The 6,746-nt window shown below is 33.8% G+C and overlaps 1 long non-coding RNA gene across 1 annotated transcript; it reads right to left on the reverse strand.

The window, feature by feature from the left end:
- Positions 1 to 337: 337 nt before the first annotated feature.
- LOC132642851 (uncharacterized) lies at positions 338 to 2,812 on the reverse strand. The gene is made up of 3 exons (XR_009583355.1): positions 2,332 to 2,812; positions 1,511 to 1,577; positions 338 to 588 (listed from the first exon to the last, which is right to left on the reverse strand). It is a non-coding gene; the product is annotated as an uncharacterized LOC132642851 (long non-coding RNA).
- Positions 2,813 to 6,746: the final 3,934 nt, after the last annotated feature.

A 6,746-nucleotide genomic window follows, 5' to 3' on the forward strand; every position in this document is an offset into this window, starting at 1 on the left:
TTTTTAAAAATTCACAGTAAAATAAAATACTATTATTTAATTATGCAAAGATAAATGCGATGCGTGTGCGTAAGCTGGTAAAATACTGAAATGATAAAAATTGTGAATAATAATAATAATAATAATAATAATGATAATAATAATAATAATAATATTAATAATAATAATAATAATAATAATAAGTAACTGAAATATAATAATGAAGCCCCGATTTTGATAAAAGGCTAATAATCATAGTAAATACAATATATATATTTTTTATTTTTCCACAAAATGTTACGAGCATAAATAGGTATTTTGGAAGAGAGGCGGGACAAAATTGGGTGTCAACAAACACAACTGCACTGAAGCAGGCACACACACCCACAAATACGTCTACAGACCTCTATACCGACCAAACGAATCATATGGCGGGACAGGGCCCCGCCGTACCCCGAAACAAATATATACATGCATAGCGAACAAAATATATATATACCAAAAGTGTATGCTCTGAAATGAGAAGAGCACTCCAACAGCTGAAGGGGATATCCTAAACTGGGGATCACCAAACTGTACGTCGGTACCTGCGGGCATGAAACGCAGCCCCTGAAGAAAGGGGGTCAGTACGAAATATGTACTGAGTATGCAAAGCAGAATGTAAGGAAAGCAAAAATCTGAGATATAACGAAATGGAAGTATCAACATAAGTGAAAATTCAACATATCAAAATCTGTTTACTGTCAAAAATATGCAAGTCATGCATAGGGTACAGAAGAATATGGTCGCCCGCCCGTTGATGGCGCCATAACACAACATAACACCAGAAGGTCTCAAATCTCTATACCCCCGTCACATATCACATCACAACATAACGTCATATACCACACATCACCAAACATAAGTGGAACCCGACCCTCATTAGCGAGTAGCTCGGAGAACCATAACACAGCATAACTCCGGAGTATATCAAAATGCGCACGATAACAGAACCGGCCCGGGACTCGGCGAAAGGAATAACAGAATGCACGAATAGAGTCGTGTGTAGTCATATGCATAAATTTTTTTTTTTTTTGTTTTTCATAACTTCAAACATAAACAAAATGGTCATATTTGAAAATCGAAATAATAGTTATACTAATCCTTCCAAAAGTTCCCGAATTACATAAAGGGAAGTCGCGGGACCCACGGACGGGAATTTACCCAAGTCAGGCCCGCTTATGGAAACATACTCATTATACATAATGCAAACTTTTATAAAAATATTGGAGCAATCCGAGCATTTATACGAAAGATATGACATTCAAGATTTACGAATTCTTTAAAGTGAAACCCTTTTGGTGCAAAGTTCGGAGAACAATTATTTCGAATACATAAAGATCCATATTCCATCAAATCATGCCTAAGAATGCCAAAGAACACATACCGATCATAACATGCTCGGATGTCGGATTTGAAATTTCCTTAAGGCTCTAATTTAGCCTGTGAAAAACTAAGACATGCCAAAAAGAAAGGAAGTTGCCTTACATACCTCGAACGCACTTCCAAGCTAGCCAATCTAAAGCTACTCCAAATCTACGTCTCGGGCTCCCCAAGGTCTACAATATGCCAACGAATACCAAACATTAGTTAAGGCACTTAAGCCATTCTTTCCAACTAATCATTAAATTCTACAGAAAATTCGGCAGCACTTCCCCTGTAAATAGACCATCCCGAGAATTTATCTCGCTCAAAATTAACAACAACAACCACAATAACCAACCTAGTAACATTGATAACCAATTCGAAAGGCAAAACAACATTAATAACTTTCTTTTACATCTTTCAACAACTTTCCAAATATTCGATTCATTGGCTTACTTTCAAGCCACGATATCGTTCGCACATTCGATTATCAACCCGAATCCTTTCCCACCATATTAGAGGACTTCTAAACCATTCACAAAATTTTTCCAACGATCCCAAGAAATTTTTCCAAGCTGGCCGAAACCAGCCCCTAACCGAGCAGCCCTCTTTTCATTTACAACATCAAATTCATAACGACGACGACTAAAACATTAAGCGACATTAATTTATTCATTGCCATATAAGGTGACCCATTTTCGGCTAGCACATCCACATACACATATGGATAATTCTCAATCATTCCTTCACCCTACAATGATCATAATATACTAACTAGGCATTAATTCATAGTTTCAACACAACACAACACAACACACACACTTACACGGCTCAAGCACCACACACACAACTCACTTCCAACATTCCATATTTCATGATTTTCCTCCATTTGACATACTACAAGATGCATACAACCTTCATAACACATAAAACATAATCAAATCTTACCTTTTCTCTTCAATTTCCCAATAGCCTAGGGTTTCCAAGAATGAGAAATAATGAGTTGATCGCTCCAACGACACTTTCACGCTACTTAGGGACCTCAAAATAGTGGGTTTACACCAAAGAAATAATTTTGGGATGGCTTGAATTGGATTTGGTTTTTTTTTTTTCTTGTTCTTGGCCGTGTGGTTGAAGTTGTTCTTCAACTTCTTGCTCTCTTTTCTTTTAAATGTTGGAATGGTAGAAAAGATGACTACTTGGTCATCTTTTGTGCTTATATGAATATTGTCCAAGTGTCCATGGCCCACACATGGGGTGGACCAATTAAAATTGGCCACCAAATGTGTGGGTCCATTCCAAAGCCACATGGCCAAATGGCCTTTTTTTTTTTTTAGCAAGATTTTTTATTCCAATTATATGAATTTTGGTCCCGATTTTTCCTAAGTGTTCCATGCCAACAATTTCATATATAACTTATGTCTCAAAATAAAATCACAAGTCAAAAGTCCCGTCTTCAAATTCCGGAATAGTCTTGGCCCTAACTTATCATAGTTAATTCGGGTTGTCCCAATGTATAAAAATACGGGACGTAACAGTAATAGTAGTTATTGTTCTAACAACAACAATGATTATCATAATTAAGAGCAAGGAGTAGAACTAAAAATGTAACAGTACAGGTTATAAAAACACACAGATTTGGGATCGTAGATGATCATATCACTCCAATTGGCAGCAGGACCAGCACCTTTTGCCATTCGCAACCCAAAAAAAAAAAAAAAAAAGTTACGTCGCTAACCCAAAACCAGAAAATTTATCTCGATGGAACATAACGGTTACCTATAAGTTTAGAGCCCGTTTGGATTGGCTTATAAGTTGCTAAAGCTTTTTTGAGTGTTTGACTGGCCAACTAAATTTATGCGCAACTCTTTTATATGCTACACCATCATAGGACTAAATTGGAGAAACAAAAGCTATACATGCTCTCTTAGCAAAATCACTAGGCTCAACTTCTTTCTCGATTCACCTTATGAGATGCGTAATTCTTATAAAAATCAAACACTGTGCATACAATCACGGGAAGCATAAAGCAGAGCACAGAATCAAATTAAAATAACGGAGAAGTGCCAAATATACCCTTAACGTCTGTGATTTGTCTTATATTTGTCATTCGTTAACTTATCAGCTCGTAAAAGCCCCGAGTACTTGAAAAGGTCGTCCAAATATGTCCCTACACGGCTTTCATTGTTACTTCGAGGGGCATATTTACTTTTTCTCATTTTATCTTTGATCATATAAGGTGAAACTCTATACTAAATCAGTTATGAATAAAAGGGAGAGTCATGTCACAAACATGCTTTTTCTCATTTTATCTTGATCCACATAGATATTGCGTCAAGGTACTCATTTGGTGTCCTATAAATTACACAGGACTTGAAATTGCTGCCATTGAAACAAAAAGATCGACATATTGTTTACTACTATACTAATAACAAAGACATTTTAAGACACAAGTACACAACTTATATTATATATATAAGAAAAGGGATAACAACCATTAGTTCGATATTAAATTAAAGCAGCATGCAGGGAATTAGAAAATACGACAACAAAACTAGAATATTTGTAATACGATCGAGTAGAAATCGAAATGGGATCGATTTCATTTCTTGCCATGAAGATCACGGAAATAGGTTTTAGGATTTTTTTCAAAGTCATCCCTAAACATGTAACCATCTGCCCCTGGCTTTTTCATCATTTTCTTGTTATTTTCTTCGGTTGTTTCATCAATTAACTTAGAAATGCCCCATGCAGCAAAAGCCATACCAGCTGCAAAAACACCTACTGTTGTTACTATTCCACTTATCGTCTCATTTTCTTCTTTTTCCTCTAACATTTGCTTGTTCTTCGACGACCAAGAATCGTTGCCTTCTTTGCTCATTTTGTGTTTACAACAATTTTCTATAAATTTCTCTCTCTCTCTCTCTCTCGTTTTTGTTTTGATGGGGAAGAGTGACTTGTGGATGCTCCTTATATAGGAAAATTTGGTGTTGACTGCAGGTCCCCGAACCATGTCACTTAGTACGGAATCCCTCCGTCCATTAATGTATGGAGTTGGGACTATTTTAGTCCTACATATAAATAACTTAACATAAATAGTATCATTTTCATCTTTTCATATATACTACGTAATTGAAACAGTCCTTAATGTATTAAAAAGTGTTCATTTTAGCCCTTCATATATAACACGTAACCGAAATAGTCCTTTATGTATGAAAAGAGTGATTAGTTTAGTCCTAATTAAACCTTAAAAGTAACGGCGCAAGTAAAAGAATATGTTAAGCTTAACCAACAACTCATGTGAGTTGTATAAAAACATAAAAAATGGGAGTGAAAGCTTCCAGCCATAACCAAATCTTATATGATGTGAAGAAATATCAACTTTTGCTACCTTTAATGAAAATTCTTGAACAAATAATTAAAGTATGTTTTTGCCTTTGAAATCATAATGTTTTTGCCTTTGAAATCATAACTCAATTGTGTCCCTTGATGCAAGAATGAAAACTAAGTTATTCGGAGAGCAAGAAAAATGTATACTCCATTGTTCAGGCGCAAGTACACGGTGGTGGTGGGAGGAAAATGGTAGTTTTTGCTTCCTCACATGAGTTGCTAGTTAAATTTAACAGATTTTTTGACTTGAACCATAAGTTTAAAGGTTTAGGACTAAAATGATCACTTTTTTCATATATTAAGGACTTTTTCGATTACGTGTAAATATGAAGGACTAAAATGAACACGTTACATTAAGGACCGTTCGTTTTCGCGTCTCTATATACTTGTTCATGTTTGATTAGCACACCCCTTAAGAAGCAAGATATAAATCAATAATAATTTTATTATATCACTCCTAATTATTATATAGTAGGAATGAATTGAAAATAATTATAATACTTACTTTTAAGGGTACGTGAAATATGTATAAAGTAGTAAATTATCTCTTTATTTTCAAACTGAACAAGTAATTAAAAGTGAACATCTATTTTTTAGTATAGTGACAAGTAAAAAATGGGACGAAGCTCGAGAATACAATTTATTTTTCTCTAAATGCACTAATTGTTACTCCCTCCGTCTCAAAATAGGAGTTGTGTTTTCCTTTTATGAGAGTTAATTGAAGTATTCTTCGAAGTTAAATGAACTAGGACATTTTAATATTTTTAAGTATTGCTCAAAGTTCACCTCGTTTTGAACAGTGATGTAGTCATTTCCAAAGATTATTTAATGAGTTGACGAATGCGCACGTTTCCTTTTTGAATGACTATTTAATGAGTTCTCTTTTTAAAGTTATTCTTTTCGGTTTGAAAAGATTAATGAGTTCTCTTTTCATAGTTATTTTTTTCCGTCAAAAAAAGTGTTCGGTTAGCTTTTAATTTTTTATTCAAAAAGTGTGTTCACTTATTAAATTAAAAAAGAATTAATTTTAACTTTTTAAATTTGCTCTTATTAAGTGTTATATGACCAAATCGCAATACCTATTAATTAGGGGTAATTTAGTCAAATTATCAATTTTTACTTAAGCATTAATAATTTCTAAAGAATATACAAATGATTAAGCGGACACTCTTTTTGAACCGGAGGGATTAATTCTTTTCTACTAGTGTCAATTAATCGTAACAAGCTGGCACAAGGCATTACGTCTTGCATTTATCTCTGTTGATGAGAAGTCTACTACTTTAAGGGGTTGTTTGGTACGAAGACAAATAATGCAGGTATTAGTAATGCAGGAATTAGTAATACAGAGATTGTAATGCTGAGATTATTTTTTATCTAGTATTTGGTTCATGTATTAAAAATTAGATAAACAATGTATAATCTAAGCTTGTGTTTGGTTTAAAACTGTACAAAATCTTCTTTACAATTATATCCTTGAATATTTGTGGAATTTTCTATTTCATTTAATTGTATGAGCTATTAGACTACTGCACAAAAATTGTAGTATTATTTTTTTGTTGGATCTATTTCATGAAACTAGCCAAGAGAGAACAATTTTCTCACTATGTTTGTTAGCTATTAAAAAAAAAACGTAGTTGAAGACAAAAGTACCGAACTTTAAAGAAAATTTGCTCAATTACCAAGTAGATGAAAGCTACCTTATTTAACTCATTTTTCTGGTATGATCATATACTAGAAAAAACCTCCATTGCCATCAGTTCTCGGCTTCTGAAAGAGCAATCAAGAGCAAAAGAATGGCAATGGTTACTAGAGGTAATAATAATAAATATATAACTTGGCTTCAATTCAAATTTAAGCTCTACAAATATTTCTGTAAGTTAATCTAATTCATAAAGAACACCTTATTAACCTAAAGAAGGGTTTGAGGAGTAGTTTAGTCATTTTAGGGGTCTTATCCATGTATAGTTAAACCT

Source organism: Lycium barbarum, chromosome 5 (genome assembly GCF_019175385.1).
Source record: "Lycium barbarum isolate Lr01 chromosome 5, ASM1917538v2, whole genome shotgun sequence".
In the NCBI taxonomy this organism is placed as follows: domain Eukaryota; kingdom Viridiplantae; phylum Streptophyta; class Magnoliopsida; order Solanales; family Solanaceae; genus Lycium; species Lycium barbarum.